The sequence below is a fragment of the Larimichthys crocea genome, chromosome X, assembly GCF_000972845.2.
Source record: "Larimichthys crocea isolate SSNF chromosome X, L_crocea_2.0, whole genome shotgun sequence".
Taxonomy (NCBI): domain Eukaryota; kingdom Metazoa; phylum Chordata; class Actinopteri; family Sciaenidae; genus Larimichthys; species Larimichthys crocea.
In genome coordinates, this window is record NC_040020.1 from 3321672 (window position 1) to 3329136 (window position 7465).

At 39.3% G+C, this 7465-nt stretch overlaps 1 pseudogene; it reads right to left on the reverse strand.

The window, feature by feature from the left end:
- Positions 1-4932: 4932 nt before the first annotated feature.
- Positions 4933-6673, reverse strand: LOC113746584 (cyclin-dependent kinase 4 inhibitor B-like; annotated as a pseudogene).
- Positions 6674-7465: the final 792 nt, after the last annotated feature.

Below are 7465 nucleotides of genomic sequence, written 5' to 3' on the forward strand. Positions count from 1 at the left end.
CGACGCGTTGCAGTTTTTACAGCAATAATACAGGCTCACTACCCAGAATGCGTCTTGGTTCATTTCACCCTCTCTCGCCTAAGCGATTGTTGGTCTATGATCGCGATCATCGACGGAGAATGCTCGAGAAAGAGCGCATCGCCTAACCACATAATGAGTCCTGGAGTGCATGAGCACATCGGCAGCTTAGAAAAGGCAGAAGTCTGATCTCACATCTGCACTTGATGGTGAATTGTCTCTACACACACAAGACGATCGCTCGGCGGGCCCAGATCCTTGGCGACAGCGATTTAGTGGATAAAACTCGATAGCGAAAGCATTAATTTGCATCGCTTCCACTGGCCTACGAGAGGTGGAACTTCCTGCCCTCCCCTGACATCTGTGCAGTTATAATTTGTCGCTTCTGTGAAGGGAAAATAAAAGGGACCGGGACGATGAATCAAGTATGCTTTGTTAATCGACTTGCAGTTCGTGCATACGTGTTCTGTTTTTTTGTTTGTAAGCAGGTGTTGTATAGAGCGGGATAGTTTTATTGTTTTTGTTATCCTTTAGATCAAGACAACCCCCATTTGATCTTAACGAAACTATTAGGAAATAACTGTTGAAGAAAATGATAATAAAACCTCCAACGGCAGCTCTTGAAGATATCACATGGATGGCAGTGGCTGATAACGTACTAGTGTCGGGCGTCACAGTGCCAACATCATCTTATCATCCGTAGTGGACATCGGTAAAGTTACGTTTTTGGAAACACAAGAGGGGGACATTTGGGGACATTGATGCTTTTATCTAACAGTGGGCGGGCCATTTTTTCTTCCCTCGCCTCCCGGGTCTGCGTGTGACAACGGCTGAAGACGATGAAAAAGCCAACAAAGCCAGCAGTATCCGATGCTGACTGCAATACCCCAGATTAGTCAGATGGAGGACTGCAGGACAAATGAAGACCTTGAAAAGTAGTTGACAGACTGATGAGTTCATTTCACGCCAACGAGTCTTCAGAGAAGTCGTAAAAGGGGATGTTTTTACCTTGAGTTTCACAAATCTCAGACCCCGCGATCTAATAGATAAGCTCCGACTCCGCCTCACCGAGCCACTTAAGCTCAAAAGACTAATGGAACCATCTGAGCGTGACCTGCGTCTCAAAACACACCTTTTGAAGCGATTAGTACCTACGCACTTCCCGAGTGACCGTAAATTGAGCTGAGGACAGTTAGACCCACCCAACGCCACGAAAACTGCTCAGACACCATCCATTCAGTGTGCCCGTTGTGGCAACCTTTTTCTAGTGTTTATTGAAAAGTCGCTGGTTAAAGCTGTATTGGATTGACACACCAGTCACAACTCATATATGGTGGTAAGGTAAGATGATAAATGTGCACATGTCTAATAAACATGTATTATAATTAAACTGCTAGAACTATGACCTAAAACACTCGGGTACACCTTTTACAACCCCATTCACTAGTTAAAAAATAAAAAAAAAGTAAATATATATATCTTATAATAAGATCAGTTTTAATGGTAAGTATGATGTGAGATATCTCCATATTTCAAATAGGTTATTTAGTATTTCAGAGTAATTTCTACAGTGGTCATGCAGTAGGTTATATTAGCCTGTTACTTCTTACAGAGACCCAGCATTTCTCTCACAACCTTTATTTGTACGGCTTCGTACAGTGTGTTCATGTTAATTGTATGGCAACAACACTGTTTATTTTATGATGTATTTTCTACTGTTACAATCTGAATAAGAACGCACCTTTACACCAAAAATCAACAGTATTTTCCAGTAAAATCTGACAAGCACGGCTGCCAGTTTGTTAGTGTGAAAAACAACAATTACACATTTTAAGGGATGTATACCAGAATAAAGTTTTATATTAGGTAAAATATGGAATAAAACACCAGCCTTAACCAGCGTAACATCCTGTTACTGTCACACGCAGAAAAATGTTTTTTTTTTTTTTTTTTTTTTTATCTTTTTAATGTATTAAATTTTTTTCTTTGTTATTGAAAAACTATATTTGGAGCTCCTAATATTTACTTTATCTTATTTGAATTTAGGTAATGACATATGTTTATTTATTTATTTTTATCGTTTATTGTGTCAAACAATGATTATTTAATAGTTACTTTCCAATCATCACACTTTTTTTTTCACCCCACCCTGTGTATGTGTGAATAAGAACCTTCAAATCATAAAACAACCAAAAAACAACATCAAACAAATTAAGTATATTAACTAATACATTACGTTTACATATATGCTCTGAGTATCTAATGTACACAATATACCATATTTCCATCATAGTTTGTCCATTTGGTTGGTGTACACTCATTCAGAACATTGGAAATATACCTAAAAGAGATAATAGTAACATGTGTATATATATAGTGTATCAGATGTTTAATAGAAAATCTGTTTAACTTTCTTAGCAAATGAACTTCCCTTATGAAATGTTTTGAAACAACATAGACAACTTTCTATGGTCTTAATGTACCACGTTTATATCGACATACAATACATGGAAATGTTTCTTTCCCTTTCTGTTACAGTCAATGGCACAGTGTTCAGTAATGTTACCGAAACACTGAGGAAAACAATGAATGTAGAAAAGGATGGAGCTCCGACACCACCACCACCACCCGTGCCGACGCGGACAACAGACTCGACTCTGCGTTGGATTTGTCATCAAGTGAATCACAAGAAAAGTGCTCGCATAAAAATGCATGTGTTCAGTTGAGTTTCGTTTTGTTCAAAACACACGTAACTCGTCTCTCTTTCCTCTTCATACTTCTCCCGGGTCACGGCTTCTTTTTCCGGATCACTTACCAGTGTTGTCATTCCAGCAGCAGTTTCAGTCGGACTGATGTTTACGAACAATCCAATTTAAAATATTTGTTGCCTGTAAAACCGTAGGGTCTTTATTTCTGTGATGCAAGAGGAGTTAAAATTTGCACATGAACACTTTGTTTTTAAGGAAGTAATACCTCTTCGATGTCTGAATCCATCCAGCAAAATTTATTACCGATCAAAAATGAACAATAGCAATGTTTCTATCTTTGCTTATTGAACAACTTTTTTTTTTTTTTTTATTTTTTTATTTTTGGAATTTTATTTTTATTTACCTTCATGATTTCATATTACAAACACCCGCAGTATTTAGTTTTCAAATGTGTATACACTCACCTACTGACAGTATTTGGACTCCTTTAGAACCGCACCTGAAACGTTTGATATACTGTTTAATATGATCATTGAATGAAAGTTATTTTTCGTAGCAGTTGCTGGGCCTTCTGTTACATCATGCTTGCTGCACTTCCACATCACACTGCGCAGTATCTAAAAATATTTGCATTTCCTCTTTGTGTCGCCTTGCTCAACAGTATGAACCACACTTTGCAGCACAAATCCACCCGATTTAAACCGGAAATGCGAGCTCATCCTTTTTTTTAAAGTGGTTAATTAAACAAACTCTTGAAGCAACTTGACTTACTGATAATCTGTAACTTTACTGCAACTGCGAGCAGATTCAGAGGTTTGATTTGTCACACGCTTGCACAGGGTGACACACTTCGGTCTGCAGTCACGAATTAAGGGCAAGGTTTGAGTGTAAACAAAAGTGTGTTCTATCTCTATGAACTGAGTGTTCACATTGAGTTTCTGTTTTCCAGAGCAGGTTTTGTGAATGATTTCATTGAACAGGTTAAAAAAAAAATTGTTATTGTGAGACCAAAACGTCCGTAAGAGACAAAACAATGGCGGAGTTCAAACCCTTTGTGGTTTTGGGGACTTTCTGTGTGTGGTTTCATAAAGCCGTAAAAACCCTCGGCTTAAAACTAAAAAACAGGCTGATGTTTAACTCACCAAAACGGGATGCATAACGTACTTTAAAGTGTTACTATAGTTGTAGATTTGTTTTTTTCTCCTGTTTCCAGGCAGAAATAGTTATATGATATCAGCACCTACTAGTAAACCATTCAGTGTACAACTATAACCCAGTGTCCTTTTATACAGGCATCAATTTTTCAACTTCTACAAAACCCTCTGTAAATATAGCCTATAATATTTGAACCGTGTAGCATGTTTTAGTCTCCATCACCTCCAAATGTTTCACAGAAAATAATAAATGAATGATGACGTTTTAACTGTGAAGTCACCCGAGGCCAGGTCGTGATCTGTTTAAACATCCAGTGTGAGGAAATATGTTTGATCGAGTGTCAGTGTTCATAGAAATTGTCAACGTCCACCATGGGGTGTTCTTTTGCTCTTTTTGTTCTTGGAACCATGTAAAACATGATTAAAAGCCAAATGATCAACGCTTCATTCTTTATTATTATTATTATCTCTGGTACCACATCATCCACCATGAAGGCATTGTGTGAAGCACATGAATATCTCCTTTACTTCTCTTAAATTAAATCTTACATTAGAATAAATTACATCATCTGATGTGACGAACAAGAAATGGGACGGGAAGTCTCTGCACAAACAATAAAGATAATAGTGCCTCAGAACACCAATGTTAAAAGTGCAAAATATTTTTTTGAATGGCTTTTTATGTTTATTGGTTAAATATTTCACATGGGAAAGATTTTCAAAATAAAGGACAAAAAAAAAAACCCAGCAATGATCCTATTTTAAAAATATAATATATTGTACACAAACTATAGTACAGCTGTACATTAATTAATAAGTGGTTTGTCGGAATATTTCAATAATGCATCGGAAGTTATAATCCCAGCCTCGATCCAGATCACAGCAACATGTTATAGTCATAATAAAAAAACATGCGTCTATAGAGAACCCTGATTTCGTTAAAAATAAAATGATGCCTACCGAGCAAGAAAAGAGACCAATAAATAAAAATGCATTTACAGCATAAACAGTCATAATGCATATTTAGGCTGCGGGGCCTCTCACGCAGGCCCGCTTCTCTCGGACTCCCCCCTCCCTCTCTCCATCATCCGTTCATAACAAGCAGCAGGAAACAGCTTCTTTTTTTTTCTTACAGAGAATCCGAAAATGCGACCACCTCTGTGTGCCCGTTGTCTCTGGCCAAATCAACAGGCCGACGGTTTGTTTTGTCCCTGGCCTGCGGGTCAGCCATGTGCTGCACCAGGAGCTGCACCGCTCCAGAAAGCCCGTCCTGGCCGCGTCGTGCAGCGGCGTGGTCCGCGGGCTGCAGTCCGCCAAGTTAGGATCCGCTCGTGCTTCAGTAACAGCTGAGCCACCGGCCAGCTCCCCATCATCATCACTTTGTCAATATATAAAAATAATAAGTCAGTTAGGATCTAATTTAATTTGATTACGGCTATAAAAACATAAAAAAATCAATCATTCATAGGGAGTTATTAATAACCACTATATGGAGAGCTTTAAAGGGGGCAGAGTTTGGGTGGTTTGACCTGCAATTTAATCCGATTAAACTGACCTAATTATGTATATTTTCATCTATATTTATCTTCAAATCAATAAAAAAAAAAGACTGAACTGACACTCGGAAAAACACCACAGATAAGAGATTATAGCAGATAATTTTGAGTATAAATATGGAGAATTGACCCACTGGAAACATTATTATTCCACATTTAACACCAGCCAAAACAATGCAACGCCTAAATGAAATCCGTCCTTACAAATTCACTTTCGTTTTTCCTTTAAATTATTATCCTTAAGGAATATAAGGTCGCAAGTCACAATAAAAGTCTGCGTCAATAAACAGGATAATTAAAAATATAAACAATAACTCGGGTTAAAGATTATGCTGTGCGTCAGTGGGAGCTGTTATGATGTTATTCGGCTCATTATTGCTGTAATGGCTTTATTTAGAGATAAAGGGCAGCACGGACGGAGGCTTGTGATTACGGGTGATGATGAGTGAGTTATAATAGGTATGTTCACCTGTATGGGACTCTATTTAAATGTGCATGTTTAAAAAAAACAATGCATTCATCATTTAACATGTCATGTCAGACTAAAAGTCTCCATACAAACTTATAGCATTTGATTTCATCAATGTAGTGCTTTATATTAACTTATTATATTTGTTTTATTTCGCTTGTGATAAAAAATGACTTCACCTGGAAAAGAAAAGCTGCATATTGTTTTTATTATATAAATAAGTTGACTCCCTGCTTGATCCACAAAGACTCACTGGATTTGGCGTTTTTCCTGAGTACAGCTAAATAAATATATCAAATGTCTCCACTTTTGAAAAATAATGTGGTGTATGGTGTTATCCGGTTAATGAAACATTTTGAAGTGCGTAGATTTTATTTTTTGGTTTGTTTTGACACTGACCTGCAGAGCGGCGGTTCGTCCAAAACAGTTACGGCCGTTAACTTGAGCCCGGCCTGCAGGAGATCCTCCACATCTTCCCGGTTCCCTTTCGCGCGCGGCCGTCGACAGTCATCCTCGAGAGTCATCGTCAGGTCCGCGGACGTGCAGCGGCTGAGCTCGCAGGTTTTGACAGGTAACTCTGATGGATGCCTATAATGAGGAACAGCTCCAAGAAAAATAAATAATAAATGAGAATAAAAAAAAAAAAAATAACACGCTGCGGAGCGCGAGGATCGCGGCTTGGTTGTTGGTGTGTGACGGTCAAAGGTTGGTGCGTCTGCCCGGTCCACAGGCTGCCTGGGGTGGGCGGAGTAAAGCTCGCATCGCCGGTCCGGAGCTCTCGGTCGGAGTGTGTCTGGGCTTGTTTGAATGAGTCATGACGTCATGTGGCTGCAGTGGCGCGATTGTCGCAGGCGCACCGCACATGGGGTTGACAGCACAGTGTGGATATCTGTAACTGTGGGAGGATGGAAACTCTTCTTGAGCACGGATGCTGCAGATCATTTCATTTTTTTTAAAGTGGACATGAAACACCAGATGTTGTTTACATAACACTTTAAGAGAAGACTAAGACTTTCCTTTTTAATAAGCTTATAGTTAGGGCTGGCTCAGGTCATCCTAGTTATGCTGCCATAGGATTAGACTTGCCGGGGGACTCTTTCTTTCTTTCTTTCTTTTTTCTTTCTTTCTTCTTTTTCTTCTTCTTCTCTTTTCTTTCTTTCTTTCTTCTCTTCTGTCTCGGAGGTGGCCGGTTTAAGTCCCACATGGACCAAAATATGGAAGGTGGACTGGTAGCTGGAGAGGTGCCAGTTCACCTCCTGGGCACTGCCGAGGTGCCCTTGAGCAAGGCACCGACCCCCCCCCAACTGCTCACTGGGCGCTGGTCTGGCTGGCTGCCCATCACTCCACCATCTCTCTCCACATTTGCATGTCTATGCCGTTGTACTGCATGTGTGTGTGTCCGGGTTAAAATGCATGTAAATAAAAAATAGAGTGAAAAAAGAATTCCCCATTGAGGGATTAATAAAGATTTATTTTTCTTCTTCCTCTCTCCTCCCTCTCTCTCTCTCCCTCACCATCTGTGAACATATGCTCATTAATGCATGTTACTAACCAAACTTC